This window comes from Haplochromis burtoni, unplaced genomic scaffold, assembly GCF_018398535.1.
Source record: "Haplochromis burtoni strain Fernald_Lab_line unplaced genomic scaffold, NCSU_Asbu1 Contig_25, whole genome shotgun sequence".
Classification (NCBI taxonomy): Eukaryota; Metazoa; Chordata; class Actinopteri; order Cichliformes; family Cichlidae; genus Haplochromis; species Haplochromis burtoni.
The window spans coordinates 2,055,910-2,079,566 of record NW_024582386.1 but is presented as its reverse complement, the minus strand read 5'-3'; the positions used below and the strand labels follow the sequence as shown (position 1 = coordinate 2,079,566).

General features: G+C 41.3%; 1 protein-coding gene across 4 annotated transcripts in view; it reads left to right on the top strand.

The window, feature by feature from the left end:
* Positions 1–23,657, top strand: part of atxn1a (ataxin 1a) — a 102,978-nt gene that overhangs the window by 6,203 nt on the left and 73,118 nt on the right. For 3 of the 4 annotated variants that reach the window (XR_006054177.1, XM_005917504.3, XM_042218917.1), the window contains exon 2: positions 19,734–19,920. The gene's annotated coding sequence lies outside the window, so the exon portion shown is untranslated. Of the gene's footprint in view, positions 1–103; positions 259–19,733; positions 19,921–23,657 lie in introns of all 4 variants that reach the window. The other variant, XM_042218916.1, reaches the window with a different exon arrangement.

Here is a 23,657-nt window from a genome sequence, read left to right as displayed (position 1 = left end):
TTCTCTTCTCTTCTCTTCTCTTCTCTTCTCTTCTCTTCTCTTCTCTTCTCTTCTCTTCTCTTCTCTTCTCTTCTCTTCTCTTCTCTTCTCTTCCTTATCAAAGGCAGTAGAGGATTACAGAGGGGAGTTGACGCTGACTGGCAGGCAGACAGCTCCTGCAGACTCTTCTTTTCCCCAGCAGAGCTTCAGGCTCGGGACAGGGATAAGCTGACAACCTGGGACACAGCCAGATAGATAGAGAGAATGTTAGGAATTGGGGTAATGTACATTCATTGGAGCACAAATGTAATGAGTTCTACATTACATTCACAAATACTGTTTGGGTGAAGGTTATGGCACAAGGTTAACAACTAATGAATTCTTGTGCTCATTCTGACTTTATTGGAGCTGATTTATGGGGCAGTACTACGTTAATGAATCAAAATACACTGTTACTTGTGCTATAATTGATTACATCAGGTCATGTTTAGCTTTATTAGTCATCCCAGACAGCTGGATAAACCGAATTGGACCATGCCATTCAAATTCTTCCTTTCATCTTTTCAATTACAAAGAACATTATACCCGTTCTTGCAAGTCGCTTTTTGTATTCATGCATTCAGTTATGTCATGTAAACCAGTCTAGTATGAGGCAGTCGTTTTGTAATTTCCCATTTGCAAATTAAACCTTAAAGTTTAACAAACTGTAGACCGAGCTGGAAATGAAGGTGTCCGGACATGCAGAGTCCATTACATCACGCTAACTTGTTTGAATTGTGAATTCCAGTTAAAGTGACTCTAAGTGCACCTCTATTTTTGCTGGATTTACCTCAGTGGGTAGCAAAAGCCCCATGTCCCCAGTTGCAAAGTGGGTGTGTGGGTATCAACAATGACTTAAGTCTGAGCCAGAAGGATATGCATTGAGTGAGAGGAATTCAATAACAGGAAAATGGCCAGTGATAGAAACAATCCCTGGAATACCAAAACCCACCCTTCACCAGTGTTATTCTTGGCAAAACATTGCTTTCCATTACTACTGTTTACTCCTTGTAAGGCCAGGGTCAGTGCAATGCACCAGAAAACTATGCTGCCTGTCATTTCATTGATGGTCCATGACGTGGCATGTGGAGTAAAGACGAGAATTCAAATAAGGGCTAGATGCTCTCTCTATCCTTTTTTTGACATTGCACCGATATGTAGTAACAAAAAATCATGGTTAAGCATATGGCCTGGGCCATACATGGGCAAACACTTGATAACAGGTCGAGACAAGTCTGTGCAACTAAACCACAAGCAGTATTTAAAACAGTGTCTGCAACACTGAAACTATTTCCTCTGACAAATCTGTGGTGTGGTTTGAATAGAGCTGGGTGCAGTGCTGCATTTCTCTGTCTATCTGTATGTCAGTCCAGCTGGCTCCCTGTCTGGCTGGTAGCTGCGACTTGGCTAGTTCACCTTTATACTGGATGGCTGGCTTTGGGTCAGCCTCATCTGGCTGGACATTTGGCTTGATACTTGGCTGCAGGCTAGCTTTCTGACAAGCTTTCAGGGTACATGTCTGACTGACTGACTCGCTGGCTATTATTTCTGGCCTTTCCTTTAGCTATGTAGTAAGCTCATGACATTGGAACAGGGTCATTTGGCTGTGACAGTCAGGGAGGTGTGCTAAAACACTCCTTCGGAGCGATCCAGGATGATACTTGCCTGGCCGCGATCCCCAGGAGTCCATTCCCAATTACAGTTTCAGGACCTCTTTGGAGAAAGTGTCTTTTCTTTTTGGTTTGTTATTCTCTTTCATCGGCATTAGACTAGAAAATATTTTCACAAAGTTACAGCACTTGACAAATTTATTACACCACCTGTCATAAAAACAAGAAAAGGCAAATTTAAAAGAATAAATCACATTTTTGTACCCACATTCGAGCCAGCACACTGGACCGAGAAGTAGAACATCCAAACTAACTAACATGAATTCGCACTCGAATGAATCCGTCGCACAGACACTTGTGGGAATCGAACTACCACCGTTCCAATCAGTAGACAATCTATGTGCTCTATGTGCTGAGCTACAGCCACCCTCTATTGAGGAATGCAAGTAAATAACTGTAATTTGGCATCTTAATTAAAAAGATTTTTTCAGATTTTTGTTGTTTGTATAACAGTAAATTGGAAAATCTTTATAGTTTTGCCATTAAAAATATCATTTTAATAAAAGAAATGTGATAAAATATTTTGATAATGATCAGTAATTTAGTGCAGCTGTGGTATAAAGATTACATTGGGTGGTGGTCTAATAAATTTGGTTGGCACTGTAAACCAGTGGCCCGCAGTTCTTGTTTGATGAAAGTCACTGTATTGTATGCATTACTGGGTGATGAGAGCTGACTTGTACGGTGGTAGCATCACTCCTGCTTTGAGTGAGTTGACACAAGTATGGTGCAAGACAATTATAGGAATTCATTTCTGTACAATAAAGAGAATTCATTTCCTTCCTGCTGTTTTACCGTCTATAACAGTTTTCTCTTCTATGCTTTTTTTAATAGCGTCACGCTTCTATTATTGATTTGATTGGAATGGTGTTTTGCAAGATAATGCGATCTTTGTTCTCAAGTTTAGAAATAATTCCCTGAGTTGAGAAAAACAAAAACTGTATATATTATGTGTAGATGTGTACGGAGCCTGGGAGCTGCCATGTGGAGGAAAGACATAGCTGGTAAAACAGGAGACCGTTCATGTGTGAAGTGATTTTTCTGACACGACTGTGAAGGAGTGAAGTTATTTATAATTTTTGTAGTATTTGTAGTATCGGTGTTGTAGAGGGTCGGTTGGGTGCACGTGGAGAGACGCCTCCTCTTGTTGAAAATGGGAATAAGAAAATGGGAATAAATTGCATCTTGTGGTCACAATAAATCAAAATGCAGGAACAAAAAATGTCAAAATAAGACAAAAGAATAATCAGAAAGTTGTAATTTAGTATAATTTAGTATAATGTGGCCTAAAAAATGCCTGCTCCTCAACTCTGCTTTCTATTATTTTTGTGTCTTCAGTTTTATAGCTGTATATTTGTGTGCATTTATTCAGGCATTTGTGTGTTAGTTTTTGTGAATGCTGCAGCTCAGTCTCATGTTTTCGTGAGTGTGTTCAACAGTGGGTGACTGTGTGGCAGGCCAGCTGATGAGCTATGACACAGATAAATGAGGTCAATGTAAGGTTTCACTGTGGCCAGACCAGGTCCAATTCTCTGACACTATCATCTAATATTAGCTGCCAGAGAGCTCAGACTAACGGGGCCCAGTCTCATACCTGCTATGGGTATAGATATTGTTTAAAGTGAGCCGTTCTTGTAGACACTCATACTAACATGCAGTAAGGCCGTCATGGACACAGAGTAAGAAACAACACGTACGGGATGGCCATGAATAATCTAACTCTTATTGAGATCAGACATTAACAACCTTACATGCAGCTCAGTATCAGCATATATTTGAAAATATGTGCACGGATACTGTGCTATAGCCAGCGTACACACCTATCCACAGGGACTTGCCCAAGGGAATTACCTGTGGTAGAAAAAGAAAGTTCCCTAATAGGAAATTACTAAGCACCAAAAACTTTTCTGTTTTTGTACATTCCCTAACTTTGACTGCTCTTAAGGGAACTTTGTAACTTCCCTCTTACGGGAACTCTCTTACATCTGGTAATGCATGCATACATGTGCAGTATTTAAAAATACCCATGTACTGTTTGCAGTATGTCTACAGGGCTTGAATTTCAGCATAATGTTGCAGGTATTGCGCGTAATTTAATTGATTCGGGCAAATCTAGTGCTGGAGGTTTCAGCACACAGTTACAGAGAGCAGTTAATGTTCAGCTCAGTGCTTCCATCGGTGCAGAACGACCGGTCAGAAACACTGCAGAGATGGACTGACATCCAATCTGGACGACACCTGGCACGCTCTCTCTCCCTTTCTCTGTGAGACTGCAGACTAGGAACCTGCGAGTTACTATTGCCTGCTCTAACCTTCAGTCTTCGTCTCTGACCCACATGTTATTTCTAGCTGCCCACCCTAACATAGACGCCTAGAACCTGGCCTGATCCCCCATCCCCCATAAACACTTCCCTTCTCTTTGGGAACCATTTAAGGTGGAATCCCCACTTAAGTGGTGTGTTGCTCCAGATATGATTGTCCGGCCCTGGCCTGTTGTTTAACGGTCTGACAGTCTATTAGAGAAACTAAACCACAGTTCAAATGGCTTCAACTGAAGTCTGGCAGGTGGATCCCTTTAAAAGTATCTAGGTCGAGGGCTTCTTCATGTTGAGGCTTTTCTGCAAATGTTAACTTGTTTCAGTCATAGGTCTAAGCTGTGATATTGTTTCCATTTAGTAATGTAGGCGTTGTGAAGAGCTATAAGATCATAACAGTAATTAAGAGCCTTGGAAATAAATTGACTGGGCTTAGCTTTCATTGTCTGCTGTTGACACTGCTTCTGTGCTCTCTGCTATTTTCCTCTGATAGCATGGCCCGTTAAGGCCACAGCAGGGCAGCACTGTTAAAACAATTAGTTAGAGACCTGTATTAGTTTTACTGTGTGTTTTTCAAAATTCAGAAATAATATTTCTGACTGAAGATTTGGTAGTTTGTATATGGGTGCTTACTATGCCTGCCTGTCAGATGTCAACATTCACCACTAACGTAACTGTGTAACTCCCCTTCTCTTCTCCCGTCAGACCTTTCCCCTTCATTTAGCCTCAAAATTCAGGAACAGCCTTTTCGAAGGGAAAAAGATGCTCTCTCTCCCCCTCCTCTCCAGTGCTTTGGTTTTGGATACCAGCGCCTAGTCAGCTCGGTTTAATGCTACATGATGTGCCATTAGCTCTCCTAGCTATTTGCCCCCACAGCATCTCTAGCAGGGCTGCTTGAGATGAAGCTGAGTGCATTTGCAACCTGACAGGGCACGCTACCTAACTGTTGAAAGGGTGGAGGTTGAGAGCACTGAGGTAGCGTACACCTTTAAGAGGCATTTTATTGCTACCATTTACATTCTTACCTAAAGCAAGAGAAATGGCGTGGAGAGAGAGGGAGGAGAATCCATGTGTCCATTTGGGTCAAGGGTGGAGTTAAAGCATGCAAAAAAAACATGTTGTTTCAGGACATTGAACTTGAACAAAATACACCTGTCATAACAGCTATTTCAGGAAAGGGCGTAACTGTTGCAGACATCCTCGTCTCGAGTTGCTGTTCAGTCTTTTCAGCTTTCATTATGATAAAATAGAGACAACAATGGCATGCTTTAGAGATAAGATGTTGTGAAAGGTAAGTGAGGTAAAGCACCTCAGTGCGTGAATGTAAATGCAGACAAATATGAAAGAGATGCCGTCATAGCGCAGAAACAGACGGACTGGTTCATCACAGCAGATAACTGCGTGGACACGACTGGTATGTTAACTACACTGTGTGGTGAAATGCACAGTACTTAAACACTGCAAGTGCGTGGTATAGTAAACAACATAGAACCGAAATGAATTCACTTTAGATCTTTTCCAGCTGGGATCAGAACAATATGTGATTCACATAATCAGTCGGTACATCCGTAGTGTAAACAACATGTGTGTGAAAAAAATGTAAGTTTAGTGATAGATTTTGAGAAATGGCTATGTGACTCTGTACTATGACAAATGCTTACAGAGTAAGCATGCTTACTTTCAGCCCAGTCCGATTTGCTATCGTAGCTCAAGCCAAACAACAGCTTATAAACATTGCATGTAGAGCCTCTGAGATCATTGGTTGCGATCTACCTTCCATAGCTTCATACTATGCCATCACAATGGCTAGCAGGATTGTTTCTGACCCCTTCCACCTAACACATCACCTGCTCAGTCTTCTCCCAACAGGGATAGGCTCGATCAATTAGATGTACTTTTTGTATTTGTATTGTGTTGTGTTGTATTGTGTGTTGTTGGGTGTGTCTTGTAGTTATATGTGAGCACACTGAGACAAATTCCTATTAGCTGTGTTGTTTGAATGGCTACAGCAAGGTTGAGCAAGTAAATCACAAACAGCATGAAAGGAGAAGCTGGAGTGGAGTTGGGTTGTAAAGCGGCTTGCAGTGCGCAACACATGGTGTCACGCTAAAGCAGCATAAATGTTACACAACCATATGAGATTAGCCAGTTGAATGTGTAAAGGTGCTGAACAGAAAGTAACAGGTTAATGACAATATTACTCAGTTTGCGACTTAACTGAACCACCCTGGCTGTAATAAATAAATTGGAGGCTATTTTGTTTAATGTGCTTTGGTGTGGTAGTTTTAACGTAAACATGCACAAGAGAGCGGGAGAGCCATTTGAGGATACTTTATGTAGATGTCCAAAGCTTTTCTATTTCTTGAACTTGAAAAACAGAGATAAAACCAACTGGAAACTTCACAAGGTCTCTTATTGTGGATATGAAACAAAGTAGGGAAGAGGTTTCCTGGCCTCCTGATGGAAACCCAACAGTAACATTGATGCACACACTGCTAAGTTTATTCACTCAGATAGACCCGAGCTCTGTGATATTTGCTCTTGAACAGGGCGACCCTGAATCACAACTATTCACAGCAGCTAACATCTGCAGATACCTTGTTGGTTGAGTTCCTGTAAAACAAATTAGAACAGCAATGGTCGGGTTTAAGCTTGTCAGTGCTTATCATGATTCTTATGAGATACTATAAACAGGGCTGTAAGTGCATGTTTCATCTTCCCATGATTCAGTTCGCTAATAGGTTCTCTCCTCTTTGCACTGCATTTAGTTTGTATTACACACATTGTATGATGTGGCACTTATTCATCAGTATTGTTTTAAATTGCAAGATGTGAGAAAATGTCAAGGTGGGTGTTTGTTTTGAGGAGCTGAGCTCTATATTTAAGATTCGAGGAGGTTAAAATATGAGTCAGCTGTCTTGCACCATGGTTGCTAGTGCTCGTGGCTTGTTTATAGTATGTTGTCTTGGTAATGTCAATATATTGATAGTTAGGGAAATACAGATGTTGGGGATACTTAAGAAAAGGCTGAAGTACTTTCAATATCCTGCTCTGTGCCAGTATCTTATTTAGAAAATTTAATGCAGCTTTTCCATGTTATTTGCATGCTATTCTGCACAATGTGAGCATTATCAATCCTTCTAACTGTGCAGCATGTGTGCTTGAATGTGTGTTTTAACACAAAGTGCCAGTATGAGTATGTTTGACTTCCTATCTGCTGACCTGCAAGTCCAGGCCTTATCAGTATGACCCAAAAGCTATCTGTATTTTATCAGTTTCTCTTGGAAGTGATGTTGCATCAACAGTTCCTGAGTGATCAATGTAAAACTGGACACATCCACAACTTCAAAAGGTTCATGTTTCAAACGTGTACTTTCATTTCCCAAAATCACAACACAGAAAAATCCAGTCCCCTCTCCCAGCCTATGATCTAATTCTCAGGAAAATTGCACAAGGCTGCTAAGAAGCTGCTGGATTTGCAGGTTTCTGTTTGAACTTTTTGCACAGGTCTTTCTCGGCCCTAAGTGCGTTTGCCAAGTGCAGCACATGATCGGAGTGGACCAATAGTAATACTACTCTGTCCCGTATGCTCCAGCTTTGGAAAAGAGATTTGTAGGGTTTTATTGTTGTTGTTTACTTCTAATCTTCTAAAACTGAGGCACAGTTTCATAATGCCTCGTAAAAGTAGTAAGCTTGTGTCCTGCACTCATTTAAATGGGTTTCTGTTTGTAAGCCCCGCAAGATGGAAAAAGCCTCGGATCAGTTTGTGTATTTTCTGTCAAAATTGGTGCACGGTGTGCACATGTTGAGAGATTTGTAACTGGCATTATACCTCTACCAAGCATAGCCCAGATCAATTGCTTCATACCTGAAAGCATATGTTCAATACATCATTTTGGGATAAACTGTGAAGTATGATGCGTCTCTAAAGCATTTTTCTCTGTAAAGCTGATAACCAAGAAACCCTGATGCGTTTCTCATGATTTCTTTTATTCTTATTAGTCTCTAATGTGGAACTTAGCATTTGGAAAATCATGCAAATTTGAATTTTAAATTCAGGGTACCACAGTATGTCTTTGGCACCTCTTGTACAGACATGTAACTGAAAGCCATTTTAGTTTTTTTTGTTCCAAAGTAGAATGATTCATGACAGATTTCCAACATTTGTGCGTGACTCAGAATGAGGTGGATCTGCCAAAAATAGCACACGTCTGTGTCTGACTACCTGAAGTTTAATTAAGGATCGCAAAGGTTTGTTTTAGGTGCTGCGCAAAGGCTGAAGGTAAATGAATCGTGCTGCTCCAAAACAAATGAATGGTAATTGTAATAACTGACATTTGGAATTGGTTGTTTAACAAAAAAACAAACATGCAAAGCAAACATATATTTATATAACATGAAATACAGAAAACTAAGCATTTCTGTAATAATGTAATCTGTAAAACATCTGTCCTTTGAACAGATGTGTTTGCTGTTCAGAGTCCTGCAAGAGGTAACTGGCATCTGAATTCCCTGAGAGCTATTTTTAGTGGTTCCAGTATTTGCAGATCTGCAACTTTTCTGTGAAAAGTTCCAAGATCACAAATCAATGGACCAGATCATCTTTTAACACTGGAGGTGCAGTGAAAGGTTTAAGAAATCCTGGTCTTGCACAGAATAGCATAGTGATAGAAGCAAGAAAGAAAAAAACCCAAGCAAAACAAAAAAAGAAGCAAAAAAATAAATAAATACTGTGCTATTTTCGAAGTAATATCTCAGATAGAAGCATTTTGCAATTCTATAGCAAGGCGAGCATTATGACTGCAGAATTTATTGTAATGATGCCTTTCAATCCCCCCTGGATATTCTTAATCCTTTAAATTGATCCTTTAATTTGTGCTCGCGTAAAAAGCTCAGGGTAAGCTGTTCTTAAAATATGCAGTACTACATGGCAAAAGCAGTTTGAATTCATAATCAGCTAGTTTACATTAAAAGCTGACATATATCACATATCACATTCACACAGATGAGACATGAGGGTATCTTTCAACAGTTAGTGGACACCCACTGAAGCAATAGGGCGCTTTATTTTTAATATTTGGGGTGTTCTGGATGTGCTGTTATAGCATAATTATGCAAAGCACCAAGTAAACAGCCTTTCAGTCATTTTTTGTTCTGCCAGCACGAGTAAGTGGTTGGCTCCTGTACTCTCCTTCATGGCAGGTATCACCCAATTATTAAGCCAACTTATGGACCTGTTATCTTGTGCTGTATTTATGCACACATAATGGACACAGGGCTAGATCTAAGTATGTGTGCATTTGAGTGGCTGTGTGTGTGTGTGTGCTGAGGTGGGCTAAAAGGAACTGCAGTAATTTCACAGAGAAGAAGAACTGTGCGCCTGCCCCACTTTCAGTCTTTTAATCATGTATAGACACTCGGGGCGCTCCTCTGAGTAAGTGTGTGTGTGTCTGTCTCTCTGTCTCTGTGTTTGTACGGCACTCGTGGTGTGCGTGTGTGTGTGTGTATGAAAGAGACGTACAGTATGTGTCAAGGGGGGAATGCACTTAGAATTCCCTGACCTCAGACAACCCTGTGTGTGTGTGTGTTTATTTTTTCTAATGCATGCATTTTTTTTCTGCACAGAAAGGCAGAAGCAGTCACTACTAAAACCTGCCCTCATTTAAACTTTCGAGTGCAGTGCTGGCAGTGATTCACTGTTTTATTTTGTGAGATGTTAATGCACTCTAAAAGTACTGACAGAATACAGCTAAATACAGTAGCTACAGAAATAATGTAAATGTTAAGGATGTCCTAGCAAGCCTACGCCTTCGTACTTAAAAACAAAAAACCTTGCCAAACAGATGTGATAAGAAAATTCACCATTTATATATTATCTAAAGCGCTTCCTTACTTATTTAACTGGGGCCATTAACAGCTAAATACAAATCCCTAAGGGGTGTGTGCGTTTGAGTGAGTGCACATTAAATTTTTGGCCCCTCCAACTATGTAATCTCAGCATGACCTTGTAGCAGTTTGTAGCCCCATGGTGCCCATCCCTGTGACTAACGCCCAGTGTAACAAGCTGCCACAAGCAACTGTACTGTTATACTTTACAAGACCACAATATAATGCTGTCTGTAGCTGGACTACAAGCTCCTACATGCCTCTCTTGCCTGTGAAGTATTTGTGATATATACATTGATAGCAAAAGGCCATACACCATTTTAATAGCTGATCTCTTTTAAAAATAGTGCCGTATTCAGTCCTCACTCTGTGGAAGTATTTGATCCATAAGTTCCTGTTCCAGAAAAGTGCGCACAGTGAAAGAGGAATTAAGGACCTGACAATATGCAGTTAATTTACAAGAACATGTTGGACTTTAAACCAAACGTTTGTCCACCTTCGTCCTTGAAGGTACTCTCCATGGGATTAAGAAAACTAAAGAAAACAAAACAATTCATGTATTTTAATTTGATTAATTGATACTATTAGAGTTTTCAACAGTGTGTAACTGCAGGGCTGAGGAGATTTCACACTAAGGCATGTTTGAGCTAAGCCCCTGGAGCCTGGAGAGCAGCACTGGACATCCAAGTATTGACACCTTGTCTCACTATGGATTGCTAAGAGGCAGCAGGGTGTGGCCAACACAGGGTTAGGTACTCTGACCCTTTGACCTTGGTTATATAATTGACTGTCGCTCTGTTGTAGGAGTGAGCGGGAGCAGTCTTTTATGATATGTCACAAGACAAACATAACTCAACAGTGACATAAAGCCTCAAGAAGCAACTGCGCTGACTTGAAATGTCACATTACTGTTGATGTCGAGCTCCATATTTAAGCTCCTAAAGGAGGGAGTGTGTTTTTTTATGGCTTTTCCCCGGGCCTGTGTTTTTGATGAGTTTGCAGGTGTGGACGCACATAATGCAAGCTAAAAATACACACGTCACTTGCAGTCAAGGTTAAACAAAGATAACTGGACCTTATTTGGGTTAAGGGCAGTGCAGCATGTTGGAAGCGAGCCATGACCTGTCCCGCAAGCATGCACGCACTCACTCACACATCTCTCACACACACATATAGTACACACACCTGTCAGTGTTGGCATCTGCTCAGTTCTCTTTCTTGTAGTCTCTCTGTTCCTTTGTCCTCTCTGTCTTGGTCACTTGGTCAGGGACAGCTGGTGGGGCAGTGTGAGCACCTGTACTTTTTATGTGTGTGCATCTTTTTGTGTGTGGTTAGGCTTATCAGTGTGGCTAGGAGGATGTATCTGCAGTGTCCTGGCCAAATGTCTGTGCATCAGCATGTGTGTATGTGTGTATGTGTGTGTGTGTTCAGTGTGTGTTAAGTGAGCGTATGAGCACCTGTGCTGCCAGCAGGAACCTGCCACGGGCGTAGTGCTTCCTGACGTATGCTGGTGACTTCCTAAGGTCACGCTGTGAACCCCATAATAACTATTATCTTCTTAAAGTTGAGCACAGTGTCAAAAGAGGGATGGTAAAGTATTTGGTGCAGGACAGATAACGCCTAATATGTGCACAATTATTTTTGATGTGTTTTCTTTGGTTAAACACTACCCTGAGGGCAGGCCACATGCACACACTTCTGGTGTGCATGTCAGGTCTGCCTTATGTTCAAAAGTGAGATTTTCAGTCATTTGTAAGGATGAATCTTTTTTTTCTTTTTTCAAAAACAACTTAAACTTAGTCAGCATACAAAATAGTTTCAAACAAGAACAAAGCAGTTGTTAAATTAAAAGATTTAATACTGCCTGCAGGCCTTCATAATAAGATATGTATGTTTTTCTCCTCAAACTTTATCTCTCAGCCAATAGCTGTTCTTGTCAGCAGCTGTGTTTGACCCACTTCTATTCAACTCTCAAGCAAACATGCAAATAAAGTGTATGTAATGTTGTATTACACTAGTATCCCATGGTACATGTTTTTTTCTTTAGATGGAGCAATTACATAAGATGCCTTACGCCAGACTAATTTTCCTTATCATTTTCTGCAGCTTTGTCTTTTATAAATTCAGTTCCTGTACAATGAGATACCCCTAATTTCTTTATATTTTGTTTCCAAGGAGCCCACTTTTATATTTTTTTTTAAGTGGACTCAGGCTTTCAGAAGGTTATGCCACTTAATACTGACCTATGAATGATTGAAGCATTAAAAAAGGCACCTGACCCAAGAGTTGAACCGATCCAGGTATGCAGGTAGGTATAATTCAGCACTGAACCAATTTCAAATTGCATCTTCAGGCCCTTGTTATTAGCACCCTATTGCAAAAACGTATAATTTGTGCTTATTTCCTCAGATGAACTCTATTTGAAAGATATTTCCTCAAATAAGAGAAAATGCAGGCATTGAACCCTAGGCTTCTGGGTGAAAGCCCTGTTACTACCTCATGTGACCTTCATTGGTCTCCTGCTGGGGAAAGGATGCTTCCTTCAGTACATATTAAAAAAAAAAGTATTAGTAAAAAATAAAAATAGCCATAAAAGCTGATAGATGAAGAGAGATTTGAGGTTTAGCTCTAAATGTTTGAGTGGATTCACCTTTTTTTCACGGCGCTTTTCACTTTTCTGGAAGATGCCACCCCAACATTTGGTCCGATCGTAGCGTAGTTTCTGTCCTCAACCAGTGAACTTTGACTTTGGCTTGTACAAGCAATTATAACTTCAAGAAGAAACGACTCTCTTGGCACGGCTAAAAGCATGACAGACAAGAAAAAGAGTAGAGGTTGACGCGTCATTCAGCACATTCTGACAGGAATGAAAGTGTGGGGGCGAGTGAGACTAAACGCTTGTGTCAAGGTGTTGAATGAGGTCTCTTGAAACCTGCTCGAGCAGCAACAGTTTGGATCCGCTTTGCTCTCCTGTGGTAGAAAGTCCGTAATCCGGCCATTATACGTGTTGTCTGCCTGACTGTCAGATTACTGCTTGAGAGCGCGCCTGTAACATTAATGCTGTTTGCTGTCCCCGTTCATATTTAACTCAGCTTCGGACTTAATTTTCAGTGGTGGGTTAGCTGGTTTTGAGCTCTCGTTCATATCGGCGTCTCCTATGTCTGGGTGCATCGAGCGTTCTACACGTTTCCAGAACACATGTGCTTGTTTGTGGTTGGGAGTGGGAGAGAAAACCTTTGCAGGGAATCAGTGGCAGAAGATTATTACTATGCATGCGTGGGTAGTTCTTACTGTACAGTATGTCTTTTAAATGTTTGGAAAAATTGCAATTGAAGTAGTGCAGTGTGTGTGTGCCCATGTGTACACCTTTGAAGTGGTTTTTCTCGGTGCATGTGTGTTCCCTGTAGGTCCTCCTCCCAGCATATTCCCCTTATCCTCGTATTCGGATCTTAGGGAGGCGATCAAAGCCGGGCTCCCTGCGACTCCAGCGTCTCCAGGCTCTCTGTGCTAACGTGGCTCGACTGAGCAATGCTGAGCAATTCCCTGAGGTGGCAACTTGCGCTCCAGTGTTCAACGCTAGTGAACTCTGTCGGCTTCACTTGCACATGTTAGCTCTGCTGTACCAGCGTGCCATGTAGAGAAGACCGTTTGTTCACTTTTTCCTCTCTTTTTTCCCTCTTTCACTCAGTTTTCTTCTATGCAGATGCACCTTGGACTGTGTGTCTGCTCTGAATTTTACTTCCCCCCCCACCCTTCAGCTCACATCTCTGTCTTGTGTCATAGTGATGTTGTTATGTTGTGATGTGTTACCCTGGAGAATACTTGCATCAGTAGACAGGAAGAGAGTATATAAAAACAAAAAAAGAAGAAGGAAGGAAGAAAAAGAGGAAGATCTTAGGGGGAAAAAAGACAAGGTGAAGGACAGGAAGTAAGAAACGGATTATGTTGGATTTGATTAAACCTTTGTTAGTTTACTTTTAATTTTCTGGTTCAAGGACACGGCACCACATAGTAATCTTACCAAGGAACTGACTGATATACAAAGTGTGCTTCTACTTGCTTATAGCTTTCTTTTTAAAGCCTTTTGTAAAATACTAAACACAACCTCAATGACTGACCTTCTAGTAAAGTTCTTTGTTAATATTATCATCTCATGGCTTTAATTAGTTGTTATTATTTCATAAGTGCTGTAACAACATCAGGTGACAATTAATGGCCCCTCCTGCAAAGGCCTAGTGCAGAGGCGTTAGACAGTGAGTAAGTGCTTTCAACCTAAACCTCTGAAGCATTTCCCCAACACAGCCAGTTTCTGTTGGTGCCTCAATGCTGAGTGCTGACAAAATATGTGCACGTGTGTTTTCATCTGAATTTACCTCTGTTGGTAATCTACTTTATGAACACTGAGTATGAGTATGAGTGTTAGAGCATTGTTTGATTGCCATCTAGGTTTGCTGCTGTCACAGTGTATTATGTTATATTTTTAAACGAGGTAGCACCATAAATAATGTAAGAAGTTCTGTTTTGGAATGTCGAGCTTTTCTGACGGCACCGCCTTGTTTGCAAACAATGGGCGGGTCTGAGTGTGACTTGTGTGGCCTGACCAAGATTTACAAATTTGATTTCTTATTTTTATTTGGTATAGCCCAAAATCAGTGCTTGAGCCCATAAACTGAGCATGAAAGTTTTCACTCTTCCCCCTCGTGTCTCTGGTTCTCTTAGACCATAGAGGGACACAAACTGTCAGTCCAGCAAATATAATCTCAGAACAGTTTGATGTGTATTTCCCTGCCTTTCCTAGACCTCACACCCCTCACTATTTGTGGAACATCCCCAGGCCTCCCTGAGCCTGGTTCCGTTAGAGGTATCTGCCTTCCTCGCCACCGTCGCCAAGCACTGGCTCACAAGTGTTTGTCACGTCATTGGGTTTCACTGGCCAGCGACATTCTAGTCTCGACCTTAAAACACTGAATGCCTCGAAATTACTTTTTTGTAAAATTATGAAATTGATTTTGTGTCGACATGTGACAAAGTTTGTTTGTGAAAACAGCACACAAAGAAAGAAATTACTGTCCTCAAAGCTGCAAGACTCTCTTGATGAAAACAGTAATTTGATGTCACAGACATGGAGCTGTTGCTGTACTGCTATGTGCCTTTGTTGTTTTAACACGTTCATTTTAATCTAGATTAACCCTTTAAGTGACAAAAGTTACACAAATACCCAAGCAAACTAACCGTTTGAGGCAGAGGTGGATTTCAGTATTGTGTGGGATAAAATGCTGGGGGCAGAAATAAGTTTTGAAAGCCGCTGTTTGTCAACACTACTCTGACTCTCTGACTATAGCGTAGAGTTAAATTAATATTCGTGTTTCCAGGCAGCTAAAAAACATAAATAACTCATACATACCCCTCCTCTTTAAACAAACTATCTGTAACTGAGTGGAAACAGTTTATTTAGTGAAACACTCAAATTAAATATTCTAATCTCAGAATATTTTAATAATAGTGCTTCTGACATCTGACATGTCAGAAGCACCAATTACTGAGATATATATGGTGCATGTATGAATACTGCATGAATGGCAGTGAAGACATATCTGTGTTTGTCAGCAGGAAAAAGCCCGATCATCAGGTACACAGAAGCACATTTGGGACACTTTTTAGAGTGCTACACTTTGACCCGCAGTTGTAGTACTGAGGGTTGCTAAGTGAGTTGCATAACCAAGAGTTCATGTTCCTGTTACAGCCTCATTGTGTGTATGGGGCTCTTACTTTCTTTCACTGTCACTTGTTTCTTTTCATTTTTAGTTAATTTAGTTTTACTTGCATAATACTTAACGAATAGAATTGGAAAAGCAAAAATCTGTCATCGTTTTGCATGTAAGAATATAAAAGTTTCAATTTAATTCAAATGAGTGAAATTTATTTGGGGATATATTTCACAGGAACGTTACTTTTGCAGGACTTAAGCCATTTGGTCATAATTCCACCTCTCACGTGCAGCCAGTCGGATGCAGGACATGCTGTGGTCAAACAACCAGCTTATTGCTGTTTTGTTGTGCGGAGCCAGTGAACCGGCCTGCAATCCAACACCTTTGCAAAGCTGCACTTTCCTCAGTTCTTGGAATCTTACTCTTTTGGCACATTTCAAACTAGAAAAACAGCTTGTTTATAGGAGTGTATGTTGTGCAGAATAGCCAAGTACTACTCATTTTCAGCAGAGTTCACTTCCAAGGCCATCTGCCTTATAATGCCTTTGGATCCAGAGTTTGTGAACTTTCTTCATTTGCAAAAAGTTCAAATCAAGTACAAAGACAACACAAATGAAGATGGCTTAGGCAGGAAATCAAAGACACATGGAGTTCCCTGCTAGCCTCTTAGGAGAGATTTATTACATTTATCATATATTGTATTAGGGTGAGGGTGGGAGGAACACATCATGTGAGAATACCAGAGTTAAATTGACGTGACATGTAACAGAAATGTGCAAGCTTAGAGCTTTTATGGGAAAGAATGTTATAAAGTACGTAGAGCGTCTGCTTTCTTGCGTCCTCTTGCTTTAGCAGCAGCAGTACTGTTGTGCTCTTTATACATATATATTTACTTGTGTCATTGTGAGGGCACTCATCAATGCACAGTGCACTGCTTTTTTTATTATGCCTCTCATCCTGACCTTAACCGTCACAGCCAGATTACAATCTGACCTTAACCCACAGTCCTAATCTAAACCGTGTCACCTGGACCTTTAACCTTGAGCTGTTCTCAGATATGCACCACAGCGCTGAACTTTTCGAAACATTACCCGACCGAGGTACACGCGAAAAGGCAAATGTCCAACGCACCTGGTTCGGACACACCGGATCTTTAACCTGCTGCTTCTTTTAATCTGGTGCTCAGGTTGAAGCTCATATCGGTGCTCGCAAAGATATCACTAAAATTTCTCCCTCTCACACGTACGCGCACAGCCTCTGTGTGACAGAGGGACGCCAGGCAGGAGACCAATAAAAAAACAGGCTGAAAGGGGCAGTGCACAGTTTCACAGGTGCACATGGAGACACACACAAAGGCACAGACACACACATTGGGGCTGCCAGTATTATTGAGTGCCCTTTGCAACAGATGGAGAACTGAATCCGAGGCTGCTGAGTCGGAGGAAAATCTTGCAGTCGTAAGTGTGAGCATTTACAAACCTGTGCTTATGTGTAAACTTTTCACAATATTTAGAACACCCCCCATTTCCAAGAAGCACACAGGCAAGGTGAATCCAAGTGAAACCCCCCCCACATTGAACAAAGAGGAACATCTGATGATTTAGTGAATGGAGACATTTAAACATCCTTATATCCTGATATAAAAACTTTTAAAAATGGGACTGAAAGATGTAAATTAATGACAAAAAATGTCTGTTTATTTATTTTGGATTGTTGACATGGACATGTTTTGAGACCATTTTCTGAGGATGTGTTTTGTATGTTTGCTCTGCTAATTAAGCTTTGAATCAGATTTTTGTATTGTAGGCAGACTAGTACTGCCATACTTTTCATGTCTACATGTACGTGTCACTCTTTCTTCTCATAGTATTTTTTACAACATCCAATACTGGGAAAAGGACTTGCACAGCTGATGTCCAACCATATATGTTAATAGCTTCATACTTTATTACAATGCATGTGCGGTTGTTGAAAATAACCACTTTCAAGGCTTTGTCTGCTTTAACTGGGGATAAAAGTGACTTTATTCATCTATAGGAAGTGCATATGGGAGCAAAGAGCATGACAGCCATAAATCTGGGGCTCTGAGGCAGATGATGAGCTCATGATTTGTGCATTTCAACCACTAATAAGCACGTATTTCCTCTTTGAAAGACCCTCACATCAAGTCATCTTTGGTAAAGTTGTTGTCCTGGCCTCTGTGTATGCTGTTGCTGTTTTTTGTGTACCTTTTCCCACGGCTGTGTGGGTTTCTTTGTGTATACGTGACTCTACGAGCTGGATGTTACCACCATGTGTTTTGCTTCTTTCGTATGCCTGGGTGCTTGTGTGTATGTGCTTGAATTTTGTGTTAAGTTAGTGCAAACAAAAACATGCATGCTTTAGTATCACTTTCTGTCCCCGGGGTAGGGGGTACTCTTGGATGTCACATGATCGGCTGACCTGATTTTGCGTTGCTGAGCCAATGTGTTGTTTCGGGGTTCAAGTTAACGCTCGACTCGGCCCTGTGACCTTGGGACATGTCTTTGTCACTGTGGTAACAGCCTCGGGGTTACTTAAAATAAGGGAGCACACTGGATGGGAGCACTAAGTGTTTCTCGATGTGCTTGTGCATCAAATTAGGCACTGTACCACATTTTATTTGCCCGGGGAACATTAACTCACTTCTTTTTAATGAACATCCTGCAACAAAGCCATAAAGTTGGATTCACACCTGGGCGATAAATGATGCAACAGCGCCCTGCTTTAGGTTATGGTGGAGTGCCACTACAGTAGTTGGGAATTAAGTGCTTTGCACAGAAGGTGCAAAATCAAGTGTATTGGTTGCCTGAGCGTTTGATGCAGGGAGCTTGAAAATGGAACTTATTTCCCTGAATGGTATGCATGCAGAGTAGGAAAGGAGAAGTGCGATTCTTTCGGTATTGCTTTACACATAGCGACTCTCGATCAGAGCTTTCTGAGAAAACGAATTGTAGTGTAAAATTGTTTAACATTTCCAGGCTACGAGATGTGGTTTTCACAGAAATACTACCTTCATTATGAGGGTCTGCTCTCAGTTTACTAGAGACATTTGGTCAGAGAAAGAGAAACGCTGTCCTTACTGGAAACTGAGCTAAGTTAATGCGCAAGAACTAAGTAGTTATGATTTTTGTTTAGAGAGGGAAAAAAAGAGGACACGAGCCTCAAACCGTGTGTCTCATGTGGGTAAACAAAGCGTGGTTACCATGCTGATTCGGCGTCAGTGTATAAATAGCATGGGTGTTTGTTCTGAATAGTCTTCAGAGAGGGAGAGAGCACAACAGAAAAAGGGAAAAGCAGAGGAAGAATCACAAGTGCAGACATTTACATGGTTTAAAGACTTCTATTTAAACAAGGACTGGGATTTAGCAAGTACTACAGGCATGGTGTGTGTGTGTGTGTGTCTGTCTGTCTGTGTGTGTGTGTGTGTGTGTCAGCTTTGTCAAGAAAGGCAGTGGTAGCAATCACTCTGTCATAAACAACAACATATCTACAATTTTCCTCTTCAAATTTGCAAACCCATTTCTTAACACAGAAGGCAAGTGGAGTTTTCTTGTAATAGCAGCATCACCCTGCACCTCACTAATAGTTATTTATGTAGCTCCTCTTTGTTATTTCTTGAACTTTTATGAACGAAGATCGCTTTGCTATCAAGCTCATTGTTAACGTCGACCTGTTTTGCTCTTTTCCTGCTTCATATTTTTATTCCTGGACTGTATGAGACTTGCCTTGACTCAAGTTCATCCAATGTCTGAAACAAAATGTTTGAGCTGCTCTCGCTTGAAGGACACCCTCCCTCCAAGCTAACTTTCTTCTGAATGGCTGCCCCTCATGAACAAGGGGGCTACTAAGGCTACAATATTACAATTTAATGGATATTGCTTCTCTATGAGAGCTTAATGTTCCAAGAGTAGCAGTGTTTCTGCACAAAACTGAAATAATTAAGAGGAAAAGAATACTGAATGATTAAGCTGATTATTGTACTTGCAGAGCACTGGATGTGGTTATTATGCTATGATAATTGAGCTAAAGTAAGCAATAACCCAGACCTAAGTAATCTCAGAGGATGTAATATTGAAGAGAGAAATAAAAGCCTCTCTGTCTCTGTTTATCTGCAGGGAATTGTGACCACAACTGCCGACATACAGACGTGAATAGACGGCGCACACTTCTTCTCCCTTCCTTTCTGCTGGTGGAGAGATCAAGGCTTCACATCAGGAACTACGACTGCAATCCGTTGTCAGCTCTCAGCTGAGCAGAAGGCTCCACCTACTCGGCCAAAGTAGCTCTGCCTCCTATTCTCAGGTAGGATTCAAAGAGGATGGAGTCAGGGAGTCAGTTGTCTCCTCCCCTCACACCTATCCGGTCACAGCAGATGGCTGTCCCTCACTGAGCTTTCTTCCTGTGAAAAGGGAGTTTTTCCTTCCCACTGTCGCTCCAAATGCTTCTTCATATGGGTTGTCTGATTGTTGTGATTTTTCTCTGTATTTGTATTTTTTTTCTTACCTTACAATATAAAGGGCATGTTGTTGTGATTGGGCACCATATAAAGAGAATTTAATTGAATAAATTGGATTGAATTGAAGAGACTTTTAACATGTATGTCTGCGCTTTATTATCAGGCAGATTCTGGTCCAGTTGATCTGTTATGATAACCGTTATGAGTACACAAGCTAAGCTGCTATTAAAATCCAGTAAGACCTGTGGTGCCCGCACAGTCTATGGATATACATGCGTTAAGTTTTAATGGGTTAAATCCATCTGCTGTATTCAAGCTGTCGAGGGATTGTTTGTAGAGGAGGCATGTATTTTTATGCCAGATCAGCGGTAACCATGGAACCATGCACGGTAACATATAAGCATCGCTTATGGTTTATAGCATGAAGGATTGTGATTATTGACCAGTTAAACACAGTCACCACACAGTAACTACAGTGACCACAGTAACTTTTGCTTCATGAGATGACAATATGAGGAAGTTGAAGCTCCAGCAACACTTGGACTATGTAGGACAATTTAATTACTTCCCTCGTATTGCTTATTATAGATAACATTTTAAATAGGGTATGAGTAGAGTAGAAAAAATAAAATAACCAATCATACAGTGCCTCAAACATCAACAAGCATGTGCTGGGTTTATGATATTACGGATTAGAGCCAGTCATTCTCCCTGGCAGTAAGTCCAGTGACATCTCATACATGCAGTTATAAGCAGGAAAAGTAATATTACAATATGAAATGTAGTTCTAGTACAGGTTTTCTTGTGTTGTAGTTTTCAACACTTAGTGTGTTCTTGAAAACCCACGCTAGAGACCTTACGCTGCGAAAAACCAACAAACGATCCGAGAGCGCTGCGCTAGGCGAGCTAGCTGCATGAGCCAAGCTATTCTCTGACACGACCATACGTAGCAGGCTTTATTCCAGTTCAGAGGGGTGCGGTCATAGTACACTGACGCATCTCTTCTCCAAGTATATCAAGAATCAGTTATATGTTGTTGGTTCACTGTGCAACCTACGTGAGTCTGAACCAAACGAGTCGAGCTGCAGGTATGAGACCAGATGGGTCGGGCCTGTCCTTTTTCTTTTCTTCTTTTAATAGCAGTTTTCATAAGATCTGAGGTACTTAGGTGTGCTTTGGGTGTATGTGCATTTCTGTGACTCAGAGGATAAACTTCTTTGAATGGAACTGAGCTCCTGTCCTTCTCGCCGCCCTCCTTCATGCTTTTTGACTTTTGAATTTCTCGTTTTCACTCTTCACTTTCAACGGCCCATTGTGACATCCCTCAACTCCTTCTCCCATCAATATTCCCTTTCTCCCTCTCTCTCTCAGTTTCACTACCCATCCTCTAGCTGAAGAAGCTTTCCGCTCTTTTCCCTCTTACTGAATCCTCGGCCGCTTGTATTGAAGCTTCTCCGCCAGCCCTTTATCGCCGTCTCGCCAGCTGCATGTTGAAGCTCCATTCTCTCCTATGAGGGATAGCAGGATGAATAGAAGGGCTTACTGAGGGAAAGAGCGAGAAAGCCAATCCCTGCTTTTTGTCTCACTGAACATCTTTTACGGTCTTCCTCTCTCCCCTCTCCCTGTCCTAAACTCTTCTGTGACCAATACCATCACCGCTTTCTCCTGCTGCTCATTCTGCCTGCTCTGTGAGAGGGGCTGTTGTTATCATGGGATAGTTGTAGACACAGACAATATAGAAAGAGAGGATTTTTTTTGTACCAGTTATTTTAAAAAATATATCATAAAACCCAAACATGATTTTTGGTTCTCGTCCCAGTTGCAGCGTCCCAGTTGCAGCGTGCCACCGGCTGTTTTTGTTTATTGCCCCCTCAGCGTACGGTTGCCCCCTCAGCGTACGGTTATACTCGACTCACCAACAGCATCATTTTATTTTTGCTGTGAGCTACTTCAGGGACTTGCTTCATACCTCTACAAATATGTTTTGAAGTACAGACTAATTAGCTTATTAAATTAACATTGTACCAATTTATAGAGGACTAGTTTTGTGGATGGGGGTGGGAGGAGTGTAAGGATAATAAATCAAAAGGTAAGATAAAGAAGAAACAAGGTTGATAATTGGGGAAAGAAGTGAACATAAAGTAGCCTTTTTGGATTTTTCTTTTCTCTAAAATTCAGTCGCTTCCTGCTCCCCTTGTCCTCTTCTCTTCCTCTTTCTTCAGCCGTCATTCTCGCTGACTGGAAATTACACATTTCACTCCCCGCTGCTTTCTGCTCTCTCTCTCTCCATTGTAAATTCACTGTTGACAGTTGCCTTTCTCTGAACATAAAGTCTCAGAAATGAGCAGATGGAGGGGTGACAGCCTAAAAGCTCAAACAATGACACTGGGCGGCAAGTCGCCGTGGCTGTCGGTGTAGCATATAGAGACTGCCAGCTATAAAGAAGCTAAAGATGTAGAATCAGAATGAGAACGCATGACATAAATCAACTAAAATTTATGTGAAAACATTTGACACGTGGCTAACAAAGAGGTACCCAGCTGATTAGTGACATGTTCACCTCACCTGTCACTTCATTAGGTACGCCTTGCTATTACTGGGTTGGACCCTGTTTTGCATTTAGAACTGCTTTAATCCTTTATAACATACATTTAACAAAGTGCTGGAAACATTCCTCAGAGATTTTGTAGCGTCACACAGTTGCTGCAGATTTGTCGGCTGTACATCCATGACGCAAATCTCCCGTTGTTCCATGTTCCACCCGATTGAGATCTGGTAACGGTGGTGGATGTTAGAGTGCAGTGAACTCACTGTCATGTTCAAAAAACAGTTTGGGATGATCTGAGCTTTGTAACGTGGTATCCTGCACGAAGTAGTCATCAGGAGATGGATACACTGCTACCTTACACAGCTACCATAGAGTGGGAGTCGAGGCACACCCTGGACAGGTCGCCAGTCTGCCGCAGGGCTAACATCGAGACAGACGTCCATTCACACACACATTCTCACGTCTTTGCACTGTGGGAGGAAGCCAGACATCGGTGCCTGAATTCTGACCTTAATATCTGAATCTTGGAACAGAAATCGAAACTCATCAGACCAGACAACATTTTTGCAGTCTTCTGTTTATCATTTTGATGAGCCTTTGTAAATCGTAGCTTCGGTTTCCTGTTCTCAACTCACATAAATGGGACTGCTGTAGCCCATCCACTTCAAGGTGCTTTCAGAGATTCTCTTCTGCATGTCTAGAGCGTTATTTGAGTTACTGTTGCCTTCCAATCAGCATGAAGCAGTCTGGTTATTCTCTTCTGACCTCTGGCATTAGGAAGGCATTTTTTAGACCGTTCTCTGTGAACTCCAGAGATGGCTGTATGGGGAAAATCCCAGCTGACTGGCAGTTTCTGAAATACTCATATCAGCCCATCTTTCACCACGCCACGTGCAAAGTCACTTAAATTACCTTTTGTCCCCATAGTGACGCTCAGTTGGAAGTTTGTAGGTTGTCTTGGTCGTGTCTCCACAATATATATATATATATATATATATATAAGAGGGGTGCGGTCATAGTACACTGACGCATCTC